General features: G+C 54.2%; 2 protein-coding genes across 17 annotated transcripts in view; one reads left to right on the forward strand and one right to left on the reverse strand.

The window, feature by feature from the left end:
• Positions 1-5892, reverse strand: part of PURG (purine rich element binding protein G) — a 40722-nt gene extending 34830 nt beyond the window's left edge. For all 10 annotated transcript variants that reach the window (XR_005599174.1, XR_005599173.1, XM_039540803.1 and 7 more), the window contains exon 1: positions 5756-5892. The gene's annotated coding sequence lies outside the window, so the exon portion shown is untranslated. The remainder of the gene's footprint in view (positions 1-5755) is intronic.
• The window catches only part of WRN (WRN RecQ like helicase), a 167770-nt gene that overhangs the window by 46308 nt on the left and 102830 nt on the right, over positions 1-18632 (forward strand). For 3 of the 7 annotated variants that reach the window (XM_039540795.1, XM_039540801.1, XM_039540802.1), the window contains exon 1: positions 5823-5947. The exons of 3 other annotated variants lie outside the window; for them this stretch is intronic. The gene's annotated coding sequence lies outside the window, so the exon portion shown is untranslated. Of the gene's footprint in view, positions 1-5822; positions 5948-6066; positions 6159-18632 lie in introns of those variants that run through there. One more of the 7 variants, XM_039540797.1, reaches the window with a different exon arrangement.

Genomic DNA, 18632 nt, shown 5'->3' on the forward strand with positions numbered 1-18632 from the left:
CCCCCACTGAGCCCCACTCCCCGTGACCCCTCCTCACCCCGCAGCCCCCACTGAGCCCCACTCCCCGTGACCCCCTCTCACCCTGCAGCCCCCCACTGAACTCCCATTCCCTGGGACCCCTCCCTCACCCCGCAGCCCCCCACTGAGCCCCCACTCCCCGTGACCCCCTCTCACCCTGCAGCCCCCCACAGAACCCCACTGCCCATGACCCTCCTCACTTCACAGCCCCCACTGAACCCCCACTCCCCATGACCCCTCCCCACCCACAGCCCCCACTGAACCCCACTCCCGTGACCCCTCCTCACCCCACAGCCTCCCACTGAGCCCCACTCCCGTGACCCCTCCTCACCCGCAGCTCCCCACTGAACCCCACTCCCCATGACCCCTCCCCACTCCGCAGCCCCCACTGAGCCCCCACTCCCCATGACCCCTCCTCACTTCGCAGCCCCCACTGAACCCCACTCCCGTGATCCCCTCCCTCACCCTGCAGCCCCCACTGAGCCCCCACTCCCGTGACCCCTCTCACCCTGCAGCCCCCACTGAACCCCCACTCCCGTGACCCCTCCTCACTTCGCAGCCCCCACTGAACCCCCACTCCCCATGACCCCTCCCCACCCGCAGCCCCCACTGAACCCCACTCCCGTGACCCCTCCTCACCCGCAGCCTCCCACTGAGCCCCACTCCCGTGACCCCTCCTCACCCGCAGCCCCCACTAAACCCCACTCCCCATGACCCCCTCCTCACTCCGCAGCCCCCACGGAACCCCACTCCCCATGACCCCTCCCTCACTCCGCAGCCCCCACTGAACCCCACTCCCGTGACCCCTCCCTCACCCGCAGCCTCCCACTGAGCCCCCACTCCCCGTGACCCCTCCTCACCCCGCAGCCCCCACTGAACCCACACTCCCCGTGACCCCTCCCCACTCGCAGCCCCCACTGAGCCCCACTCCCCATGACCCCCTCCTCACTTCGCAGCCCCCACTGAGCCCCCACTCCCCATGACCCCTCCTCACCCCGCAGCCCCCACTGAGCCCCACTCCCCGTGACCCCCTCTCACCCTGCAGCCCCCACTGAACCTCCACTCCCCATGACCCCTCCCCACTCCGCAGCCCCCACTGAGCCCCCACTCCCGTGACCCTCCCTCACTTCGCAGCCCCCACTGAACCCCACTCCCCATGACCCCTCCCCACCCCACAGCCCCCACTGAACCCCTCCCCTCCCATGACCCCCTCCTCACCCCGCAGCCTCCCACTGAACCCCACTCCCCATGACCCCTCCCTCACTTCGCAGCCCCCACTGAACCCCACTCCCCGTGACCCCTCCTCACTTCGCAGCCCCCACTGAACCCCACTCCCCGTGACCCCCTCCTCACTTCACAGCCCCCACTGAACCCCACTCCCGTGACCCCCTCCTCACTTCGCAGCCCCCACTGAACCCCACTCCCCATGACCCCTCCCTCACTCCGCAGCCCCCACTGAGCCCCCACTCCCCGTGATCCCCTCCTCACCCCGCAGCCCCCACTGAGCCCCCACTCCCGTGATCCCCTCCCTCACTTCACAGCCCCCACTGAACCCCACTCCCCATGACCCCTCCTCACCCCGCAGCCCCCACTGAACCCCCACTCCCGTGACCCCTCCTCACCCCGCAGCCTCCCACTGAGCCCCCACTCCCGTGACCCCCTCCTCACCCCGCAGCCCCCACTGAACCCCACTCCCCGTGACCCCTCCCCACTCCGCAGCCCCACTGAGCCCACTCCCCATGACCCCCTCCTCACTTCGCAGCCCCCACTGAACCCCACTCCCGTGATCCCCTCCCTCACCCCGCAGCCCCCACTGAACCCCACTCCCCATGACCCCTCCTCACTTCGCAGCCCCCACTGAACTCCCACTCCCGTGACCCCCTCCTCACTTCGCAGCCCCACTGAACCCCACTCCCCATGACCCTCCCCACCCCACAGCCCCCACTGAACCCTCAGTCCCCATGACCCCTCCCTCACCCCGCAGCCTCCCACTGAACCCCACTCCCCATGACCCCTCCCTCACTTCGCAGCCCCCACTGAACCCCACTCCCGTGACCCCTCCTCACTTCGCAGCCCCCACTGAACCCCACTCCCCATGACCCCTCCTCACTCCGCAGCCCCACTGAGCCCCCACTCCCGTGATCCCCTCCTCACCCCGCAGCCCCCACTGAGCCCCCACTCCCGTGATCCTCCTCACTTCACAGCCCCCACTGAACCCCACTCCCCATGACCCCTCCTCACCCCGCAGCCCCCACTGAGCCCCCACTCCCCGTGTTCCCCTCCCTCACTCCGCTGCCCCCCACTGAGCCCCCACTCCCCGTGATCCCCCTCCCTCACCCCGCAGCCCCCCACTGAGCCCCCACTCCCCGTGATTCCCTCCCTCACTTCACAGCCCCCATTGAACCCCACTCCCCATGACCCCTCCTCACCCCGCAGCCCCCACTGAGCCCCACTCCCCGTGATCCCCTCCTCACTCCGCAGCCCCCACTGAGCCCCCACTCCCGTGATCCCCTCCCTCACCCCGCAGCCCCTCACTGAGCCCCCACTCCCGTGATCCTCCTCACTTCACAGCCCCCCACTGAACCCCCACTCCCCATGACCCCCTCCCTCACCCCGCAGCCCCCCACTGAGCCCCCACTCCCGTGATCCTCCTCACTCCGCAGCCCCCACTGAGCCCCCACTCCCGTGATCCCCTCCTCACCCCGCAGCCCCCACTGAACCCCACTCCCCATGACCCCTCCTCACCCCGCAGCCTCCCACTGAGCCCCCACTCCCCGTGACCCCTCCCTCACCCCGCAGCCCCCACTGAACCCACACTCCCGTGACCTCCTCCCCACTCCGCAGCCCCCACTGAGCCCCCACTCCCATGACCCCTCCCTCACTTCGCAGCCCCCACTGAGCCCCACTCCCCATGACCCCTCCTCACCCCGCAGCCCCCACTGAGCCCCCACTCCCGTGACCCCTCTCACCCTGCAGCCCCCACTGAACCCCACTCCCCATGACCCCTCCTCACTTTGCAGCCCCCACTGAACTCCCACTCCCGTGACCCCCTCACTTCGCAGCCCCCACTGAACCCCCACTCCCCATGACCCTCCCCTACCCCACAGCCCCCACTGAACCCCACTCCCCATGACCCCCTCCTCACCCCGCAGCCTCCCACTGAACCCCACTCCCCATGACCCCTCCTCACTTCGCAGCCCCCACTGAACCCCACTCCCGTGACCCCTCCTCACTTCACAGCCCCCACTGAACCCCCACTCCCCGTGACCCCCTCCTCACTTCGCAGCCCCCACTGAACCCCACTCCCCATGACCCCTCCCTCACCCGCAGCCCCCACTGAACCCCACTCCCCATGACCCCTCCTCACTTCGCAGCCCCCACTGAACTCCCACTCCCGTGACCCCTCCTCACTTCGCAGCCCCACTGAACCCCACTCCCCATGACCCCTCCCCACCCCACAGCCCCCACTGAACCCCAGTCCCCATGACCCCTCCTCACCCCGCAGCCTCCCACTGAACCCCACTCCCCATGACCCCTCCTCACTTCGCAGCCCCCACTGAACCCCACTCCCCGTGACCCCCTCCTCACTTCGCAGCCCCCACTGAACCCCACTCCCCATGACCCCCTCCTCACTCCGCAGCCCCCACTGAGCCCCCACTCCCCGTGATCCCCTCCTCACCCCGCAGCCCCCACTGAGCCCCCACTCCCGTGATCCTCCTCACTTCACAGCCCCCACTGAACCCCACTCCCATGACCCCTCCTCACCCCGCAGCCCCCACTGAGCCCCCACTCCCCGTGATCCTCCTCACTCCGCAGCCCCCACTGAGCCCCCACTCCCGTGATCCCCTCCTCACCCCGCAGCCCCCACTGAGCCCCCACTCCCGTGATTCCTCCCTCACTTCACAGCCCCCACTGAACCCCACTCCCCATGACCCCCTCCTCACCCCGCAGCCCCCACTGAGCCCCCACTCCCGTGATCCCCTCCCTCACTCCGCAGCCCCCACTGAGCCCCACTCCCCGTGATCCTCCTCACCCCGCAGCCCCCCACTGAGCCCCCACTCCCGTGATCCCCTCCTCACTTCACAGCCCCCACTGAACCCCACTCCCCATGACCCCTCCCTCACCCGCAGCCCCCACTGAGCCCCCACTCCCGTGATCCTCCCTCACTCCGCAGCCCCCACTGAGCCCCCACTCCCCGTGATCCCCTCCTCACCCCGCAGCCCCCACTGAACCCCACTCCCCATGACCCCTCCCCACTCCGCAGCCCCCACTGAGCCCCCACTCCCCGTGATCCCCTCCTCACCCCGCAGCCCCCACTGAGCCCCCACTCCCGTGACCCCCTCTCACCCTGCAGCCCCCACTGAACCCCACTCCCGTGACCCCTCCCTCACTTCGCAGCCCCCACTGAACCCCACTCCCCGTGACCCCTCCCTCACCCCGCAGCCCCCACTAAACCCCACTCCCCATGACCCCTCCCTCACTCCGCAGCCCCCACGGAACCCCACTCCCCATGACCCCTCCCTCACTCCGCAGCCCCCACTGAACCCCACTCCTCGTGACCCCTCCTCACCCCGCAGCCTCCCACTGAGCCCCACTCCCCGTGACCCCCTCCTCACCCCGCAGCCCCCACTGAACCCACACTCCCCGTGACCTCCTCCCCACTCCGCAGCCCCCACTGAGCCCCCAGTCCCCATGACCCCTCCCTCACTTCGCAGCCCCACTGAGCCCCCACTCCCCATGACCCCTCCCTCACCCGCAGCCCCCACTGAGCCCCACTCCCGTGACCCCTCTCACCCTGCAGCCCCCACTGAACCCCACTCCCCATGACCCCTCCTCACTTCGCAGCCCCCACTGAACTCCCACTCCCGTGACCCCCTCCTCACTTCGCAGCCCCCACTGAACCCCACTCCCCATGACCCCTCCCCACCCCACAGCCCCCACTGAACCCCACTCCCCATGACCCCCTCACCTCACCCGCAGCCTCCCACTGAACCCCACTCCCCATGACCCCTCCTCACTTCGCAGCCCCCACTGAACCCCACTCCCCGTGACCCTCCTCACTTCACAGCCCCCACTGAACCCCACTCCCCGTGACCCCCTCCTCACCCCACAGCCCCCACTGAACCCCACTCCCCATGACCCCCTCCTCACCCCGCAGCCCCCACTGAGCCCCCACTCCCCGTGACCCTCCTCACTCCGCAGCCCCCACTGAGCCCCACTCCCGTGACCACCTCCCTCACTTCGCAGCCCCCACTGAACCCCACTCCCCATGACCCCTCCCTCACTCCGCAGCCCCCACTGAGCCCCCACTCCCCGTGATCCTCCTCACCCCGCAGCCCCCACTGAGCCCCCACTCCCCGTGATCCCTCCTCACTTCACAGCCCCCACTGAACCCCACTCCCCATGACCCTCCCTCACCCCGCAGCCCCCACTGAACCCCACTCCCCGTGACCCCCTCCTCACTCCGCAGCCCCCACTGAACCCCACTCCCCATGACCCCCTCCTCACCCCGCAGCCTCCCACTGAGCCCCCACTCCCCGTGACCCCTCCTCACCCCGCAGCCCCCACTGAACCCCACTCCCCATGACCCCCTCCTCACCCCGCAGCCCCCCACTGAGCCCCCACTCCCCGTGATTCCCTCCCTCACCCCTGCAGCCCCCACTGAGCCCCTTCTCCCCGTGACCCCCTCCTCTCCCTCACCCCGCAGCCCCCGTTGCTTGGCGAACGGGACACTTACTCCATTGCTGCAATTGCCCTTCACCAACCGCCGCCGCCCGCCGCTCCCGGCCGCCGCGCACAGTCCCGCCCGGAACCGGGAAGGAGCATCCCCCGCAGGCCCCGCGGCCGATTCCACTCCGCCGAGAAACACGGCGGCAGAACAGGGCCCGCGCCACAGGCTCGGGGGATGGAACTGGCGCCGCTCTCCCAGGTACCGATTCGGCCCTTAAACTACAACCCCCAGCATGCACCGCGACAGGGCCTCACCGGACATGCGCGTACCCTCGGGTAACCTTCCAGCCCCGGCGGAGGGAGGTGACGTGTTGATGCGCGACGGGCGGCGAGCTGATGACGTTGCGTTCACGCCGCTGGCGCGCGGAGGGTCTGAGCGAGTCGGGGGCGCCTAGGACGCGGTGCAGCAGGTCAGGGGCCCCCCAAGGCGGAGCGTGCCGGGCGCCGGCCTCCCCGCTCCCTGCGGGCGGGTGGTCCCCGGGGTCCTAGCGCGGGGCCGCCTCCCGAGCCCGCCCGGGGCCCCGCGGCTGCTGGAGCTGGGTCCGCCCGCGGGAGCTGCCGCCTCGCGCCCGCGCGAGCCGCGTCTCCCCTGGGCCTGCAGCTGGCGCTAGCTGAGGAGAAGAGGGGGCCGCAGAGGGCGCGTCTCCACTGCGGCTGGGAGCCCCGGGGGCAGGCGCCGCGGCCGCCGTGCGGCCCAGGGGCTGGTACCCGGCTTCGCTGCACGGCGGCCGGGGAGACAGACTCGCCAGTCGGCCTGGAGCGAGCGAGCGAGCGGCTGTGCCGGCTCTGAAGCGTGGATTGGGGGGGGGGTGTCAGGTGGGCTTTGGAGCCGGAACACCCACGCGGCTGTTTTGAGTGGGCCTAGCGGGGGGCCTGCTAGTCACAGTCTGTCTTCCTGTGCTGGGCCACTCGCCCCGAGCTGCAGGGTAGCCCTGCCCGGAGAGGCCTTGGGCAGCAGCTTCTGGTTCATTGCTCTGGCTGCCCTTACCCCGGCCTGTTCCCCCGCAGGTCTGTGCTGAGCACTTCGGCCGTCACTTCTGCACAGGTTGTCTGCCCACGGCTTCTCACTCAAGAACACTCCAAGGACTTGTGGCCACGGGAGTCCCGGTTGGGGGGCCCTTTTCTAGTATTGCCTAGTGAACCTCAGGAGCTTTGTTGGGACAAGGCCGGGCCTCTCTATTTGGGAGGAGGGAGCAGGGATGCTGAGCTGTAAGAGGGTCATGTCCTGCTAGTAGGCATACATATGTGCAGGAGAGGTGTGCTCACACAAATAAAGCTAAATGAAGTGAAATAATTTTTTCTGTAAGAGAATTCCAGCTTCCAAACTCAACATATGCATCACATCTGGGTTGGAGTGACTTGTACCGATTGAGAACCTCCATATACAATACGTGACTCGCAGGGCTTTGGAGCGGAGCCTGGAGCTGGAGCGCAGAGCAGCTCTGGAGCAGTGGAGCTGCAGGTTTTTGCCTGGAGCTGGAGTGGAGCCAGAGCACAGCTCCAAAGCCCTTGTGACTGGGAAGGGGACTGTTACATAGTCTTTGATTTCTATAGAAGGATGTCACTCTTTCTCCACCCTTGATGTGAATAACAAGCAAATTATGGCAGGTGGATTAAAAAAAATCATGCTTTCTGCCCATCAGTGCGTGTTCAGAGGTGATATGGTATTTGGGTCTGGAGGTGAGGGATAGAATCAGCTTTTCTGTTGAGACTGAAGGTAGAGGTATGAGGGGGGAGCATTGTGTGTGAAAGGGGATTCTGAAGTATAGCCACGTTGGTCCCAAGATATTAGAGAGACAAGATGGGTGAAGTTAGGTAATATCTCTTACTGGATTAACTTGCTTCTGTAAAGGGGACTCTGGTAATACAGAAAATATCACTTAACTGTGCTATTTCCTTACTGACCATTTTGATAAGTTTTGGTCCATTTATATAGCAGTTCTAGTGAAGGGAGGAAAAATAATTACTTCTGAGAACATTGATTCAAAGTGAAACACAGTTCAAACAATTCCTGGCTGAAGTTCATTACAGTATATATACTGTATGTCAACACAGGTGCTAAGATAATAGCAGTGAATGCTATATAAATAGATAGGTAGAAATTAAATGCCACAAGCATTGGTAGTCTACAGATGCTTGTCTACAGTCAGTCTTTGCACAAACTTAACTAAAATTGGGGAGAAGGGGAACTCCTTAAACCAGTGCAGTCCCCTAGAGTGTAGTGTTTCAGAAATATATTATGCTGATGTAAACTCTCTGGAGAGTCTCCTGATGGATTCTTCCTCCCCATTTGTGTTGGGGAACCCTTTTTGTGCTGCATTATGCTCACGCCCATAACCCTTATGCATATGCATGAAGGTTCCAAATCCTTTTTCTTTATTGGGATTTCTGCACCCCATAAAATGTGGGGTATCTTGCTTTTCATAAGCTAGCTTCTTAATTCTCATTATTTTCATTAGCATTTATGGCAACAAGTCCCCATGGCAACATGCGGTTGCTGCAGTATTTTCCATGATGTTACAATCAGGGGTCTTGAGGTTTAGATGGGTACATTGTGGCATATTTTCCTGAATATCACCCATTGGCACTTTCTTTACAGTAATCTTGTAACTTCACCGGTACAGGATTATGTCAGCCCTTCTTTAGGTCTAAAGCCTAATACAGGGGTTCTTCTTCGAGTGATTGCTCCTATGCATTCCAGTCAGGTGTACGCGCCGCGCGTGCACGGCTCTTCGGAACATTTTTACCCTAGCAACTCCGGCGGGCCGGCTGGCGCCCCCTGGAGTGGCGCCGCTATGGCGCCTGTTATATACCCCAGCCGCCCGTCCGCCCCTCAGTTCCTTCTTACCGCCCGTGACGGCCAGTTGGAACTGTGGAGTGCTCTCTGTCCTCCACAACCCTAGCTCTCGCTCTTTTTCCTGTATATAGTTCTTTCATTACTTAGTGTAGATAGTTCTGTTAGTTAGTTAGTTTTAGGATAAGGATAAGGGGGTTCCCCCTCCCTTTCCTCTCCCGGTGCGGGCTCATGCCCAAGGCACCGGGTTTTAAGCCCTGCGCATCTTGCCAGCGGCCTATGCCAGTCGGGGATCCTCACCACTCTTGCCTCCGTTGCCTCGGAGAGAGTCACACAAACTGGGGGTCACAAGATTATTAGCTGAGGGGTTGTGAGCTGTCAGCCTCCACACCGAAGCCCGCTTCACCTCCAGCATTTATAATAGTGTTAAATATATAAAAAAATGCTGTGTGAAAGGGGTCACCACTACAAAAGTTTGAGAACCATTGGCCTAATATGACTAAGCTACAGTTCTGCAGGCCTCAGCCTGGAGATATTGCATTACAGCCTTACTTCGTTTATATACCTAATACATATTCATCACTCAAATAATTGTCAGCCTTATACCCTTCTAATACTATTGTATTCATGCCTATACTTGTATCTACCTCTGTTTATCACACATTGATTACATACAAATTAACCACAACAGAAATAATTATATGAAATAATTGGCTACAGAGAACTGCAAAGAAATAAATGCTAGCAAAATGCCATCCTTTTTTCTTTCAAGGATGGTTTTGTTATGAACAAACTTGTGCATCTACATTAAAAAGGTAGGGTCACATTTCCGGAGAAATTATAACAAGCCTTAATGAGATCAGACAGAAGATATTTTGAGTCATGCTTTATTTCTATATAATGTTTGAGAAGATTTTTGTTTGATTGGAAGCAGCACAACTTACTAGCAATAATATAACAATAGCATTGGCTGAATGAGGCAAATTTTCTGCACATCATAGGCTTAAACTGAATTGTAGGCTATATTAATTGCTTTTCATGTTGATAATTACTGCTTGTTGCTTTCATCATGATCACAGAAGAGATTTGGACAAAAAAATAAATACCAGAGTTGCCTGTTAAAATAAAGAAAATGGTAATTACTAATACTGGTAGTTGGACCAAAAGTTGAATGATTCTGATTAAGTGGGCCTCTGCCTAAATCTTTTACTTACCCAACTTTATACTTCTTTCCAACTAGAATAATTTTTGATTGCTGGCATTAAATCAATTGGCAGTTTAGGAAGCTAGAGGCAGCTGTGTTTTACTTTTTTTTTTTTTTTTTTTACACAACTGAATACTGCAAAGATCAGTTTCTCTTTCTGCATCAAAATAGTGAGCATTGTAAAATGAAGCAGTAATAGTGTTTTAACTAAAAAGATAAATTTGTTATTTGTAAAAGCACCTTGATGCAATAAGATTAATGTAAAAGGTCTCTTCTCCCAGGGATTTATGTACATATCAAGTACTTTTAGTGCTTGAGGGTAAGGCTACAGTTTTGTCACGGATGTCATAGTGGTTGTGGAAACTGAGTTTGAATAAAGTCCATGAAATGCCCCCAAACCAAGTGGCAGTGTGACCTAGTCCACTCAGGTTTGGCATGTCTGCTCCTCCATTTCTGGCTAACTTTCTGTGCATCAACACTATGTGCTAGGGTGTAACACCAATCAAATTTGCCCCTCTGTCCCTGGGATAGGAGCCACAGTTACAGAGTGAGCATGGAGTGGGCTCACTCTCCGATCCCCTCTTCTTCTTTCCATGATCTGTCATTGTTTATCTAAACCTCTGCCATGGAATGTTTTAAAGATTGGCATGACCATCATAGCCCTACTCGTGTGAACTAGACTTATGGGAGAATAAGACCCTTGGTGTGATGAACTGCAATGCACTAGGGTTGTATCACACTTTATTAGTGCTCTAGATCTAGAAGAGGAAGCAAACCAAATTTCATTCATGAAATTTGCAGAAGATATAAAACTGGATGATGGGCTGGTGGGATTGACTTATGAAGGAAGCTCTTTGTTGCTTTAGAACCTCATGTCATGGAGCAGGGACTTATTGTGCTAGGCACTGTACAAACACACCAAAAGATGGTCCCTTCTGCAAAGAACTTACAGTTTAGGACGAGACAAGAGGGGAATGCAGACAAACAGACTAGGGAACATAAAGAAACAAGTCAGGACTGGTTAGCATGCTAGGCAGTGGGCTCACCCACACCTGCTGTCCAATGGTTGTCAAGAGTTTTGGAGGTATTCCAACAAAGAGGAGAATTAAGAAGAGATGTGAAAGTGGACAATGAGGTGTCTTTGAGGGTATTTATGGGGAGCTCATCCCATGTGTACAGCATGGTGAGAGAGAGCCTGGAGGTGCTTGCTTAACATGTAACAAGCAGGTAATGAAGGCAGCCTTCATTGGCAGGATAGAGGCGGGAGCTGAGATCTTGATAGCGTGTGAGAGATGATAGACAGTGTGGGATAAACTCTGAAAGGCCTTGGAAGTGAAAACATTGTATTTGATGAAATGGAGAACAGGGAGCCAGTGGGGGGATGCAGAGTGAAGGGAACATTATTCTTACAAACTTTTTCAGGTAAGCACCAAGGTAGGAGATGAATTATGTAGGGTGGTGTGAATGTTATAACTGGAAAAGGAACATGTTGGCTGACTCTTCAGAAAAATGTGGACGCATATCTAATAGGCTGAAGAATGGCTTCTCAGTAGAAGTGTTGGAATTGGCATTGATTAAATCTATATATTTTTTAAAAATAGTGGCAGATGGTAGTGGGACAGGGACTTGAAAATGTACAGAACAACCCTGCATTGTCAGAGACAACTAGATGACTTCCATAATTCTGTGAAGAGCTCACTGAGTGATGCCTTGGGGCAGTGCTTGGAGTGGGTGATGTACCTTTCAGGTAGGGATCTCAGCTAATAGGTGTGGACTAATTAGGTTCTTCTTTGAGGGCATCCATGCGTTCCCACTAGTGGGAACTGCCTCCTGACAAATGGGTGCACAGAGCCCTCTTGAAAGCAGCATCTGTTAGGAGTGCATGCATGAGCACTCTCTTGAAATTGAGCATTTGGATTGTAGAGCTCTGTATAAAAGGATGCACTCCTCCAACACCTTCTGTTCTTTCTCTGCTACTTTAAAGAGCAGAAGGGACCCACTGCTGTGTCTGTAGTGAGGCACTTATTTGAGTTTTCACCCCCCAAATGTATGGACAGCTTAGTTTCAGTGCTAGAGTTGTGTAGTGTTAATAACTTCATAGACTCACTGAGTTTTTTCTAAATCTCCTGGGAGCCCTTGGGGCTTTCGGGCACTGAAGTCAAACCCTAAAAGAGAGTTCAAGAAGTGTGCCTCGTGCCTGGTAAGTATCTGTCATGAGCATCAGATTCTGGGATACATCAGGTATCTGGAGGAAGCACGTTCTCCAGCCTAGTGTGCACTCTGCGGGCTTTAGCCATGAGCCCCATCTTTGGTGTTGAGCCTACCTTGCTTTGAGGTGCTGAGAGCCCAGGTCCTAGTTCTGCACTGACACTGGAATGACCCTCTAGTGCTGAAGCCCACCCTCACAGAACTCGAGGAAACTCCTGCCTTGGCTTTGGCACCTGCCTCTTCTCCAAAGACCCCTGCAGTTGCAAAGGCAAAGGCCCAGTCTGTGCTGTCAGCACCCACTGAAAAGCGCCATTGGCTCCAAGCGAGATGGCACCTGACTCTCCCCAGGCTCCCTCTAAACCTGCTCTGGAGAATCTTACCGGTTCCTCTGCACTGACATGTTGGCACCACGCTCGCTCCCGGACATTGATCCTAAAAGGAGGACAAGAGGAAGCAGGCCAGCACTGCAAAGTTGCCTAAGAAAGGAAGGGGAAGTGCCAAGACTCTTCACTCCTGTGGCGTGGGATCTCCTGGTGCTGACCACTTTGGAGCCACCAGAACAAAGCCTCCCAGCAGTAGGACTGTTTGTTCTCACCGTGTGACAGAAGGGTTGTCCCTGATCGTGATTGTTCAGACCCCATTCCAGTCACCATGTGGCAGAACTAGGCCACCTTCCCAGAGTCTGACAAGCCCAATATGTGTCTTCTGCTATCCCAGAATTCTCTCCCAGCCCTCCAGCAGGGATTACCCCAGGTGTGGCAAACCTGAGCCTGAAAAGAAGCCAGAATTTACCAACAAACATTGCCAAAGAGCCACAGGAATATGTCAGCAGCCCCCCATCTGCTACCCCTTCCCACCCCAGCACCTCTTGTCCACCGGCAGCCCCGCCAATCAGCGCCTCCCCACCCTTCCCCATGCCTCCTGCCTGCCGCAGTCAGCTGTTTTTCAGTGCACAGGAGGCTCTAGTGGGGAGGTGGGAGGAGCGAGAGCATGGCAGGCTCGGGGGAAGGGGCAGGGGCCTTGGGGAAAGGGGTGGAGTGGTGGCAGGACTTGGAGCAGAGCAGGGGGTTGAGCAGTGAGCACCCCACAGCAGCACATTGGAAAGTTAGCATCTGTAGCTCCATCCTCAGAGTCAGCACCTGTACAAGGAGCTTCATATTAACCTCTGAAGAGCTGCATGCGGCTCCAGAGCCACAGGTTGGCCACTCCTGGATTACCCCATTGTGGGATGAGAATGGATGGGTTGCGAGGGTCCTCTGTGTTCATAGAATATCAGGGGTGGAAGGGACCTCAGGAGGTCATCTAGTCCAACCCCCTGCTCAAAGCAGGACCAAACCCAACTAAATCATCCCAGCTAGGGCTTTGTCAAGCCCTGTGGGCCTTAAAAACCTCTAAGGAAGAAGTTTCCACCTCCTCCCTAGGTAACACATTGCAGTGCTTCACCACCCTCCTAGTGAAAAAGTTTTTCCTAATATCCAACCTGAACCTTCCCCACTGCAACTTGAGACCATTACTCCTTGTTCTGTCATCTGCTACCACTGAGAACAGTCTAGATCCATCCTCTTTGGAACCCCCTTTCAGGTAGTTGAAAGCAGCTATCAAATCCCCCCTCACTCTTCTCTCTGCAGACTAGGTTTCAGCTGCAAGGAATGAAAAGCACAAGGGTAGCATTGACAGCGCATGCATTGTTTCTGGTGCAAGGTTAATACTTTTTATTAAATAAATACCCCTCAGTGCACTTCCCTGCAAGTCACAATGTAATCATCACCACTGGCTATTGCAAGAGTCAGTTTGCTGCTCCAGCCGTAGTGAGTACAGCCATGAGGCATGGGCAAGAGAGGTCTTGTGCTGCAGCTTTTGTGAAGACATCCTTGAGATCACTGGTTGGAACTTCAGAAAAGCCTCCTTTCCCCTAGCAACCTGAGGACAGGTACAAAAATCAAATAGTTTGATTTTTACAAAAGCGGCACCAGATTGGGAGGGAAGGGAAACAAACAGGAAGCTTTCCATTTCCCCCCCTTTTTTAAAAAATGCTGGTTGAAATCCCTTCCAACCACAACCACAGCACGCTTGGGAAAGCGTGGCTGTGTAACCCAGATTGCATTAACGGGGGGCGGATTACTTGAATTGTTTGCGGCTTAAAGGCTAGCATCCAAAACTTCCCTCCATTTCCCCTAAGTGATGTGATATCACTTTCCTGAGGGTAACAGAGATGGAAAGGGAGCAGATGCTGTAAGTGTCTGGGTACAGACCTGGCCCTTATGCTGCAATGCTCTGTACTGCAATGATGCCAGCAGAGTTAATACTGGAGTGGCTCGGGACAGTGTCCTACTGTGGTGGACGAAATAAGGCAGCCCTTCCCAGAAACTTTCTGCAAAGGATTGCAAAGAACCTCCGTGAAAGCTTCCTAGAGATCTCCATGGAGGATTCCAAGGCCATCCCTGTGCAGGTAAATAGTTTTATCTGAGAGCACCCTCTGTGTAGCTGGAGTGGCCACCGATACCAACTACACCTACTTTTTTGTTCAGTTTAAACATAAAAAATAACAGCATGTAATCCTAAAGTTTGATTGGAAATGTGTACTCACCAGAAGCGCTTTCATGGCATCACAGTCCACCGGTAATTGGTCTTGTGAAGGGATGGGTTCCAGGGCAAAAAACAGTTCTTGGCTGTCAGGGAGAATGGATCCTCCGCTTGCCTGCCTCGCATTCTTCTCGTCGTCAACAATATCCTTGTTGTTGCTTGAGGCCGCCCGGAGCTTCTGGGAGGTATCCATAGAGAGTTTTGGGGTAATGGTGGTGGTGCCATCAAGAATCGCATGCAGCTCCTCATAAAAGTGGCATGTCTGTGGGGCATCACCAGAACGACTGTTTGCCTCCCTTGTCTTATGGTACGCTTGCCGAAGCGCCTTTATTTTCACGCAGCACTGCTGCATGTCCCTCATGTAGCCCTTCTCCCCCATGCCCCCCACAATTTTGGCATAGATGTCAGTGTTTCCTCTGCTGGATTGGAGCTCTGCCTGCACAAACTCTTCTCCCCATACACCAATAAGATCCATCACCTCTTCTGTACTCCATGCTGGAGTGCGTTTGTGGCCTTGAGTCTCTATGATCAGCTGTGCTGATGAGCTCTCCACGCTGAAACAGGAAATGAAAATTCAAAAGTTCCCAGGGCTTTAATAGGGGAGTGGCTGTTTCCTGTGTACCTGGCTGATGTGCAGTGGAGTTGAAAGTATTCTCCAGAGCAGTTACGACAGAGCAGTGTGACACACCTCCTGGAGGCCAGTTCATTCAAATTACACAACGCAGTGTCTACGCTATCCCCATGTCGAATCAAGCGCTACGCCTATCACCGAGATGGAGTACAGAAGTTGACTTTACAGGCCACTTAGGTCAGTGGAAGGGACTTGGTAGTGTAGACACATACATTGTTAAATCGATCTAACATGACTTATATTGACCTAACTTTGTAGTGTAGACCAGGCCTAGGTGTGAGAAGATGAGACCTACTAATACTACAATCTTGAAGAACCTGGTAACCAGAAACGACAAATTCATTTCACTAACAGATAATACTTCCATTGTTTGTTTAATAGTAATTTTAAATGCAAAGCGTGTTTTGATAAACATTTACTTATGTATCCAGCACATTTAAAGTAATTTTATTTAACTAATTAAAAAAAGTAAGACTGTTCGTGTTTTTAATTGAATTTCCATCCAAGTAGTGTGACCAAAAAATCATGAATAAAAAAAAGTTGTTTAGTAAATAAGAAATACTTAATTAACCATTTTCTAAAAATTAAGAATCTGAATAAATATAAATTGTTATATAATTGCTTAAATAAATATATATAGATTTAGTGCATCCTCGTGATTAGCAAAAAGAATGCCCAAATTTAGCTGTAAAGGCTAATTTAATTGCAAACCAACATGTTTACCAACCAATGAGAGTCAGCCTTTCTTTAGAAAAATAAAAAGTACAAAAGCAAACTAAGATTAAAATAAATTATTTAACTCAGTTTTCTGCTTGCTGATTTAAATCATGATTAAATTGATTTGATTTAAATCAATCCACCTTGACACACAGAGAACATCTAATTGAATTAAAGTCTGTATAAAACCATTTCAACATAGTGAGGGTACCAGGACTAGCAAGGGTTGAGGACCATTTGACTGGAACCACGGTGGCTTCTGTGGCATGTCTTGGGTACATTCCAGTAGGGAAAAATCTGTAGAGCTGCAACTTGAAGGCCAGTTTGTACTTTTTGCCAGGCACGACTCCATGTGCTTAGCATGGCACTCCAGTGCTCAATTTGGGAGAGCAGTGCTGCAGTTTGTATTTTTGCTAAGAGCTCCTCAGTACTGCTCACTAATCTCCCACAAGTGGGACTGTACAGAGGCTCAAAGAAAGAGAGGTTATCCACCAATCACCTGTGTGTTCACACTCAAGGACCACCTTTCCCTTCACCTCAGAGTCCCATATAACATCAGGACACTGGTTTGGGAGAAGGGACAGGAAGTTAAGGAGGTGAAGTCTCTTATAGCCTTAGTTGCTGAACATTTGATGCCATGAGAGAGCACTTACACATGTGTGCGCTCCCCTCCTCCCTCCACCCTGGTGGTTGCTGCCTTCCAGAAGGTTGTGTGTGCTCGCCACCGGTGGACAACTCCCATAAGTGCCAATGCAGAGAGGTGACTCAAAACATTAGGCACCAATAAGTAACTTCTCCTTATCTCCCATCACTTCCTCATTTACCTAGTCTATCTTGTCTTCTCTCTCCTTGCCCAGGCTCTCCCTCCTTCCTGTTGTTAATCTTCTTTCATCTTAATACTGGCCTACCATTCCTCTACCACTCACAGTCATGTTGCCCTCTCTGGCGGCCGAGTGGAGGGGAAGCTGTTTAGGATCTTGGGGGCTGAACTATGTGCATTTGTTGTGTTGCCCCTGATCTCTGCTACAGAACTCAAGAGGAAGCTGTTAGTATCTGTTAGTAAATATTAACCCTATTCTTTTTTTCTGTTTGATTAATTTATATATTAGCTATTCTTTAGAATCTTTATCTTCAACAAAGAGTGTGTCTGAATTCTAAGGCGCAGAACACTGACCCTTGACTGATAGGTAACCCTATGCAGGAATGTTCTCCATCATATCGTATTTTAAAAACAGTGAGGAGTCCTTGAGGCACCTTAAAACTAACACACTTATTTGGGCATAAGCTTTCGTGGGATAGGTGGGTATTGTAGTTTTAAGAACAAATTGACAGAGCCAGAAGGGTACCCAGAAGTCACCTACTACAGGACAGGCCCAACAAAGTAACAGAATGCCACTAGCCATCACCTACAGCCCCCAACTAAAAGCTCTACAGTGCCTCATCAGGGATCCACAACCTATTCTGAAGGTCGGTCCCTCACTCTCTCAGATCTTTGGGGACAGGCCAGTCCTCACTTACAGACAGCCCCCCAACCTGAAGCAAATGCTCACCAGCAACCCCACACCAGAAAAACTAACCCAGGAACCAATCCCTGCAACAAACCATGTTGCCAACTCTGTCTGCATATCTATTCAAGGGACACCATTCTAGGACCCAACCACATCAGCCATACCATCGTTCACCTGCACATCTACCAATGTGATATATGCCATCATGTGCCAGCAATGCCCCTCTGCCATGTACATTGGCCAAACTGGACAGTCTCTATGCAAAAGAATAAATGGACACAAATCAGACATAAAGAATTGTAACATTCAAAAACCAGTAGGAGAACACTTCAGTCTCCCTGGACACTCAATAACAGACCTAAAATTTGCCATTCTTCAACAAAAAACTTCAGAAACAGACTTCAATGAGAAACTGCAGAACTGGGATTAATTTGCAAACTTGACACCATCAAATTCCGCCTGAATAAAGACTGAGTGGCTGGGTCACTACAAAAAATAATTTCCCCTCTGTTGATACTCACACCACCTTGTCAACTGTTGAGAATTGCTCACGTTCACGCTAATTGAATTGGCCTCTTTAGCACTGACCCCCCCGCACTTGGTAAGGCAACTCCCATCTTTTCATGTGCTGTATATTTATACCTCCTTACTTGTATTTTCCACTCCATGCATCTGAGGAAGTGGGTTATAGCCCACAAAAGCTTATGCCCAAATAATTTGTTAGTTTCCAAGCTGCCACAAGGACTCCTCTTTGTTTTTATTGATACAGACTAACACGGCTACCCCTCTGAAACCAGCTGTATTTTAACAATCTCTGGCACCTTCATATCTATAAAACCCCAAATATTCTTGGAAACAATCTCCTTAACATACATACATACATACATGTAGGGCAGTGGTTCTCAAACTAGGGCCGCTGCTTGTTCAGGGAAAGCCCCTGGCGGGCCGGGCCAGTTTGTTTACCTGCCACGTCCACAGGTTTGGCTGATCGCGGCTCCCATTGGCTGCGGTTCGCTGCTCCAGGCCAATGGGGGCTGCAGGAAAGGTGGCCAGCACATCCCTCAGGCCACACCGCTTCCTGCAGCCTCCATTGGCCTGGGACGGCGAACCTAGTTTGAGAACCACTGATATAGGGCATATACGTAATGGGTACAGAAGCATATATAGACTTGGGAAACTAATAAGGGATGATTGTTACAGCAGATGTTTTCTGTTGGGGAATCAGTAGGGAAGATTGAT

This window comes from Mauremys reevesii, linkage group 5 (genome assembly GCF_016161935.1).
Source record: "Mauremys reevesii isolate NIE-2019 linkage group 5, ASM1616193v1, whole genome shotgun sequence".
Taxonomy (NCBI): Eukaryota; Metazoa; Chordata; order Testudines; family Geoemydidae; genus Mauremys; species Mauremys reevesii.